Here is a 6,182-nt window from a genome sequence, read left to right as displayed (position 1 = left end):
GAAAGAAGTATATTTTTTGAAGCTTCTTTTGTCTGGGAAACTCCTTATTCAGCCTTCCATTTTAATTGAGAGCCTTGAGGGATAAAGAAGTCTTGCTTGCAGGCCTCTGATTCTCATTACTTGAAATATTTCTTGCCATTCCCTTCTGGCTTGGAGTGTTTCCATTGAGAAGTCAGCTGCTGGTCTTATTGGGGCTCCCTTGTATGTTACTTCCTGTTTTTTCTTGCTGCCTTTAAGATTCTCTTTGTCTTGGAATTTTGCCATTTTAATGATGATGTGTCTTGAAGTGCACCTCTTTGGGTTCCTCATGATTGGGTCTCTCTGTGTTTCCTGGATTTGTGTGACTTTTTCTCTCATCAAATTAGGGAAGTTTTTCATCATTACTTTTTCAAATAGGTTTTCTATCCTTTTCTCTTCTTCTTCTCCTTCTGGTATCCCTATTATACAGATATTATTAAGTTTCATGTTGTCCTGCATTTACCTTAACCTCTCTTCATTCTTTCTGAGCCTCTTTTCCTTTTCTTGCCCATTCGGGGTGTTTTTTCTACGTTGTCCTCCAGCTCACTGATCTGATCTTCTGCTTCATCAAACCTGCTTTTGATTCCTTCTACTGTGTTCCTCAGTTCAGAAATTGTATTCTTCATTTCCTCTTGGCCCTTGTTAATAGTTTCTGTTTCCTTTTTCATGTTGATATAATTTGCAGTGAGTTCATTATAGTTCCCCTGGAGTTTTTGGTAATTCTCTGTGAGCTCATTGAACTTCCTGATAATCAGTGCTTTGAATTCAGTATCTGGTAGCTGACTTGCCTCTATTTTATCTAGCATTTTTCTGAGGCTTCCTTCTTTCCTTTCATTTGAGGATTGTTCCTTTGTCTTTCCATTGTTTGTGAGACTCTTCTTGTTAAGCCTCAGCTTCTTAAATTGATCTATTATGACTACCTGGGTTTATGGTGTGAACTTCTATGGTAGAATGCCAGTGAGATTCAGCGGTGCAGACTCCTTGATCTCCCGAGCTCACTGGTGTTAGGCTGTTGTTTAAGTTGTATCTGTGTAGTTGGGTTTGGATTGTTGTTGGGTCCTTCTTTGGTGGGTCCTTCCCACCAGCTGTTTAATTGAGTGTCACTCTGTCCCCCACCTCTTGTATTCTGTTGTGCTGGTGAGGAAGAAGAAAAGAGTGGAAAAATGAGTTAAAAGATAAAAAATAACAAGAATTTTAAAAACAAAGAATCACTTATTTTTAAAAAGCCTCTTGCTGGCTTCAAACTGGCCAAACCAGTTTTGTTGCTCTTCCTGGCTGCAGTAGGCTGAGGGGTGATTGGTTTTGCTTTTCTCCCTTCCTCATTGGTACTCAGTCAGCCTCCAGCCCAGTTCCCCAGCAGCCTCTGGTCCCTTAGGTTCTACAGGTTCAGTTGTGCACTTTCCCCAGGGCTACTGGTATGGGCTCAGGGGCCTTGGCAGTGCATATCCTTCCCGGGACTTTGGGTATTGGCTCAGGGCCTCCTGCAAAGTGCACTCTCCCTGAGGCTTCGGGAATGTGCACTAGACCAGGCTGCCTCTGGTCCCTCAGGTTGGGTGTGCACTCTTGCCAGCATTATGGGAGTGTGCACAAGGTTTTCTGAGCCATCTCGGGAGCACCGTGTGGCTGGGTGGGGAGGAGGCCAGAGTGGCTGTTGCAGGGGAATTCCCCAAATAGCCACCAAGTGTCTCTTTTTTCACTTTTTCTTTCTGAGAAATTCCTCCTGCTCAAGCCTGCTGTTCCATACAGCGTGGAGCCTCTCACACAGCCCAATTCTCCAACCAGACTGGGGACTATCCAGGTCAGGACCCATGACAGCCCAACTCTCAACTTTCCCCAGCTGGTTTCCACAGACTCTGTGGGTGCTCACAGCTCCTGTGTGTTTGCCACTTAGTCCTTATTTACTTCTCTGTGACTTCAAGCAACCAGGTCTCTCCTGATGCTTCTCAATCCTTGTTTGGCCAGGGAGGGAGCCATTGACCTGGCTCTCTCCCAATACCTCTGTTGCAGATGCAGGTCCCCAGAGACCTTATTGTCCTGAAGCACTCTCCTTAGTCTGGTTTTTCAATGTCCTGTATAATTTTTTGTCTCCTATCTATATATATGCTGGGGTACTATTGGCNCTTCAAGCAACCAGGTCTCTCCTGATGCTTCTCAATCCTTGTTTGGCCAGGGAGGGAGCCATTGACCTGGCTCTCTCCCAATACCTCTGTTGCAGATGCAGGTCCCCAGAGACCTTATTGTCCTGAAGCACTCTCCTTAGTCTGGTTTTTCAATGTCCTGTATAATTTTTTGTCTCCTATCTTCATATATGCTGGGGTACTATTGGCTGTTTGCTCTGTTCCTCTGTAGATTGGCTAGGTTTTTCACCTGTGTGTAAGGGGAAGTGGAATCTTCTCCCTCCTACCATACCTCCATGTTAAGTCTCCAGAATGAAGAGATTGTTGACTGAAGAAAATAACTGGAAAGGGAAGTGAAGCCCAGGTCATGAGGTGTATTATTAGTCATATTTCATAGTTTGTGTTTCCCTGAGAGCAGCTGCTGAGATGAGTCCCTGGATAAGGGTAGCTTATTGAAGAGTTGATTTTAGGATACACAAGTAAGGGAGAGGTGGAAGTGAAAGAAGAAAAGAAGAAACCCCAAAAAGGTCTGTTAATGAGCTGGTTGTGGCTAAGGCAAAAGGTCTTAATCCACATGGTGTCCCTCCGAGATACCATGTTGTGTGGTGGCATCCAGTGGTCTGAGACTCATCTCACTGCAGGTGTGGAAGCTGGGATGGCTGGGCCACCTATCCATTATTTTAGGGGCCACTGAGCATTGAGCAAGCTTCCATTGTGCTAGAGACAGCCCTCATGTAGAGATGAACAAAAATGAATAATTTGCCTAATACGGCAGATCATTAGTTTGTCAAATGGTGAGAGAAACCATTATTGATTAACAACTGGTGAGAGAAACCCTGATTTGTAGTGTTCACCAGTTTCTGTGGTGTAAGTATTGTCACTGTGACTGATGTCAAGCTACTAATATTACATTAGTTGATTGACAGAACTCCTCAAATTTTAATAATCATCTCTTTTAAGTAAATGTAAGCCAGCTCCAGCACTTAGAATATGGAGTGTGAAAATACAGCAGAAAGGTATTGAGCCAAGTGTGTGGGACCACAGAATGAATCCCGACTATGCCCAAGGAAGTCATGCCGTCCTTTAACAAGGTGATGGCATTGGAGTTGCACCTTGTAGAAGGTGTGAGATCTATTATGATCACAGCTCCGGTTTATATACCGTCTATGGAAACTTACACACCAGAACAGCAGAGTTGAGTACTTACAATAAATATTGTATGGATCATAAAGCCTAAAATATTTTCCATGTGGCTCTTTACAGAATAAGTTTTCCAACCCCAGCATTAAATTGAGAATTGCAGAACTCTAATGTGCCTTTAATATTGCCAAGCTATCAAACCAAATCCCCATTCTAGTCCATTTATTTTCATTCTCTAGACAACTCTTTGGTATACTCTCTGATTCTCAGCCCTTTAACATGCCCTCCTTTACCCCACTCTCCACCAATGACCTTGTTTGAGATTTAACTTAGAAACTAGAATGTCCACATTTACCCACCAACTTGAATATATTAGTATATTGTTTGTTTTTCCTTGCACTGCCATGGGGGAACTGACAAGGTGGTCATCTAACACCAGTCCCTTCATTCACACTCTAGGTACCCTGCACTTTGGCCCACACAGAGACCTTCTCCAGTAATTCTACCCTCTCTCCTTTCCAACATCATGAAGTTTCCCCTCTCACCTGAATGATTCCAGTTAACATTAAAAACATGCCATTATTCCCATTTTCAAAAAACAATCTATTCTCCCAATTTCTTCTTTGATGATCACTTCTTTTTCTGTTTGTTTTTTTACTGCAATCTACTCAAAAGAATTGTCAATTTTCTGTCACTAAATTTCTTCTTTCTATTGTCTACTGTACCCACTTTACTCCAGTTTCATCATTTCTTTTTTATCTACCAAAACTGCTCAAGGTTTTAATGATAACCTCCATATTCTAAAACCAGCAGCAAATTCCCAGTTACTAAACAATACAGTTAATCACTCCCAACTTCTTAAAATTTTTCTTCACTTGACTTCTAATTCATCAGTCATTTGGTTTCCATTTTTCTCTGTGTTTAGAATCTCATTCTCAACATAACATTTTCACTTCCATTGCCATGGGTTAGAAAGAGGAGCACAGAGGTGCACTTAACATGGAACTCGCTGGAACCCCAACTGAAAGCTAAAGTGCATCACAACACAGAGCAAACATTCCATAATAGTCTGAATGGATCAAAATGGGGAGGAAATTGGCCCATTTCTGGCAAATTAAATGGGCTTAGACTTGAAAATCTGCAACACTACCCAATTCCATATTCACAATGCAAAAGGTGATTTAGTCTCAGCAAAGCATGATCTTCCAAATAATCAATCTTAGCAATTCAAGCACTACTGCTTTCATAGTTTGGAAAGGCTTTGACTTAAATCTTATGATTTTTACTTATTTTTTGTATTTTTTATGATTTTATAGATGTATAAGACTATAAGAACAAGGAGATTTTTACCTGGCTGATGTGGCTCAGTGGTTTGAGCACTGGCCTGCGAACCTCAAGGCTGGTGGTTCGATTCCTAGTCAGGGCACATGCCTGGGTTGCAGGCCAGGACCCTGGTTGGGGGTGTGTGAGAGGCAACTGTGTGAGAGAATTGATGTTTCTCTCCCTCTCTTTCTCCCTTCCTTCTCCTCTCTCTAAAAATAAATAAAATCTTTAAAAAAACAAGAAGAAGATTTTAACTTTTTATTGGCACAAATTTGAATGATATTACACTAAAACTAATTCTTAGTCAATAACGGGTATTTGCAAGAATTTTTGTTAAGTGATTATATATACATTACAGAAATTTGAGAGAAACTCTACATTTTACACCACAAGTACACTTAAAATGGGATTGGGACTTAGAATATAATGCATTTATTAAATTATATTGTTTACCACAGTTCACAACATTCTCATATATATAGCAGAACACATCCTATGACAGTTTCATAACTTGCACCCTAGCTATTCCTTATGTAAACTCAGAAAAAACTTTCATCTGAGTTATATATATATACATAAAATAGTTATATACATGTTTATATATATGTTACATCTATATTTAATGTATTTAATATTTAATATGTTTAAATTTTAATATTGAGATTTTCCTTTATCTTCTCTTAGTAATAATTAAATGTCCACATTCAAGTGTGAAAAGTCAGGATTCTGACAACAAACACCATGAGAATAACTGATTATTAAACTGTCCAAAAAGAATATCACTAATGTTAATGAAAGACCAAATAGAAAAAATATATAGAATAAAATGGCAAACTAAATGTTCTTCTGAATACTCTCTTCATAGAAAATAACTGTTGCAGCTCAATTTTACAGTACGCTGTGATCAAATAGTTATTAAACCAAGTTAGGTAATCAAATTAGATGTAAAAAACACATTTCATGACCACTGGAACATTTTAAGATTTTAAAAATTGACTTACAGCCCTGGCTGGTGTAGCTCAGTGGATTGAGTGCGGGCCTGCAAACCAGAGGATCACGGTTCGATTCCCAGTCAGGGCACATGCCTGGGTTGTAGTCCAGTTCCCTGCAGGCCAACTCCCAGGAGGGGATGCACAAAAGGCAACCATACATTGATGTCTCTCTCCCTCTCTCCTTCCCCTCTAAAGATAAATAAATAAATAAATAAATAAATAAAAATAAGTGCTCACTTCGGCAGCACATATACTAAAATTGGAATGATACAGAGAAGATTAGCATGGACCCTATGCAAGGATGACACGCAAATTCGTGAAGCGTTCCATATTTTTAAATAGACTTCAAAAAAAGGGCCATAAAGAGAGACCCAGAAGCTCACTTCATAATACTCAAGGGAAGAATCCACCAAGAAGACATTAACATCATAAATTTATATGCACCCAACATAGGAGCACCCAAATATATAAGAAAAATCCTAGAACACTTCAAGAAAGATATTGACAGCAACACAATTATAGTAGGGGATTTTAACACCCCACTGTCAAAAATGGACAGATCTTCCAAACAAAATATCAACAAAGATATAGC

The 6,182-nt window shown here is 39.9% G+C and overlaps 1 non-coding gene across 1 annotated transcript; it reads left to right on the top strand.

The window, feature by feature from the left end:
- Positions 1-5,819: 5,819 nt before the first annotated feature.
- On the top strand, positions 5,820-5,926 carry LOC118986491 (U6 spliceosomal RNA). The gene has a single exon (XR_005066387.1). It is a non-coding gene; the product is annotated as a U6 spliceosomal RNA (small nuclear RNA).
- The last annotated feature ends 256 nt before the right edge of the window (positions 5,927-6,182 follow it).

This window comes from Sturnira hondurensis, unplaced genomic scaffold (genome assembly GCF_014824575.4).
Source record: "Sturnira hondurensis isolate 20B ecotype Veracruz unplaced genomic scaffold, ASM1482457v3 Scaffold0004271, whole genome shotgun sequence".
NCBI classification, from domain to species: domain Eukaryota; kingdom Metazoa; phylum Chordata; class Mammalia; order Chiroptera; family Phyllostomidae; genus Sturnira; species Sturnira hondurensis.
Note: the sequence above shows the minus strand (reverse complement) of the source record. Positions and strands in the feature narration are given on the sequence as shown.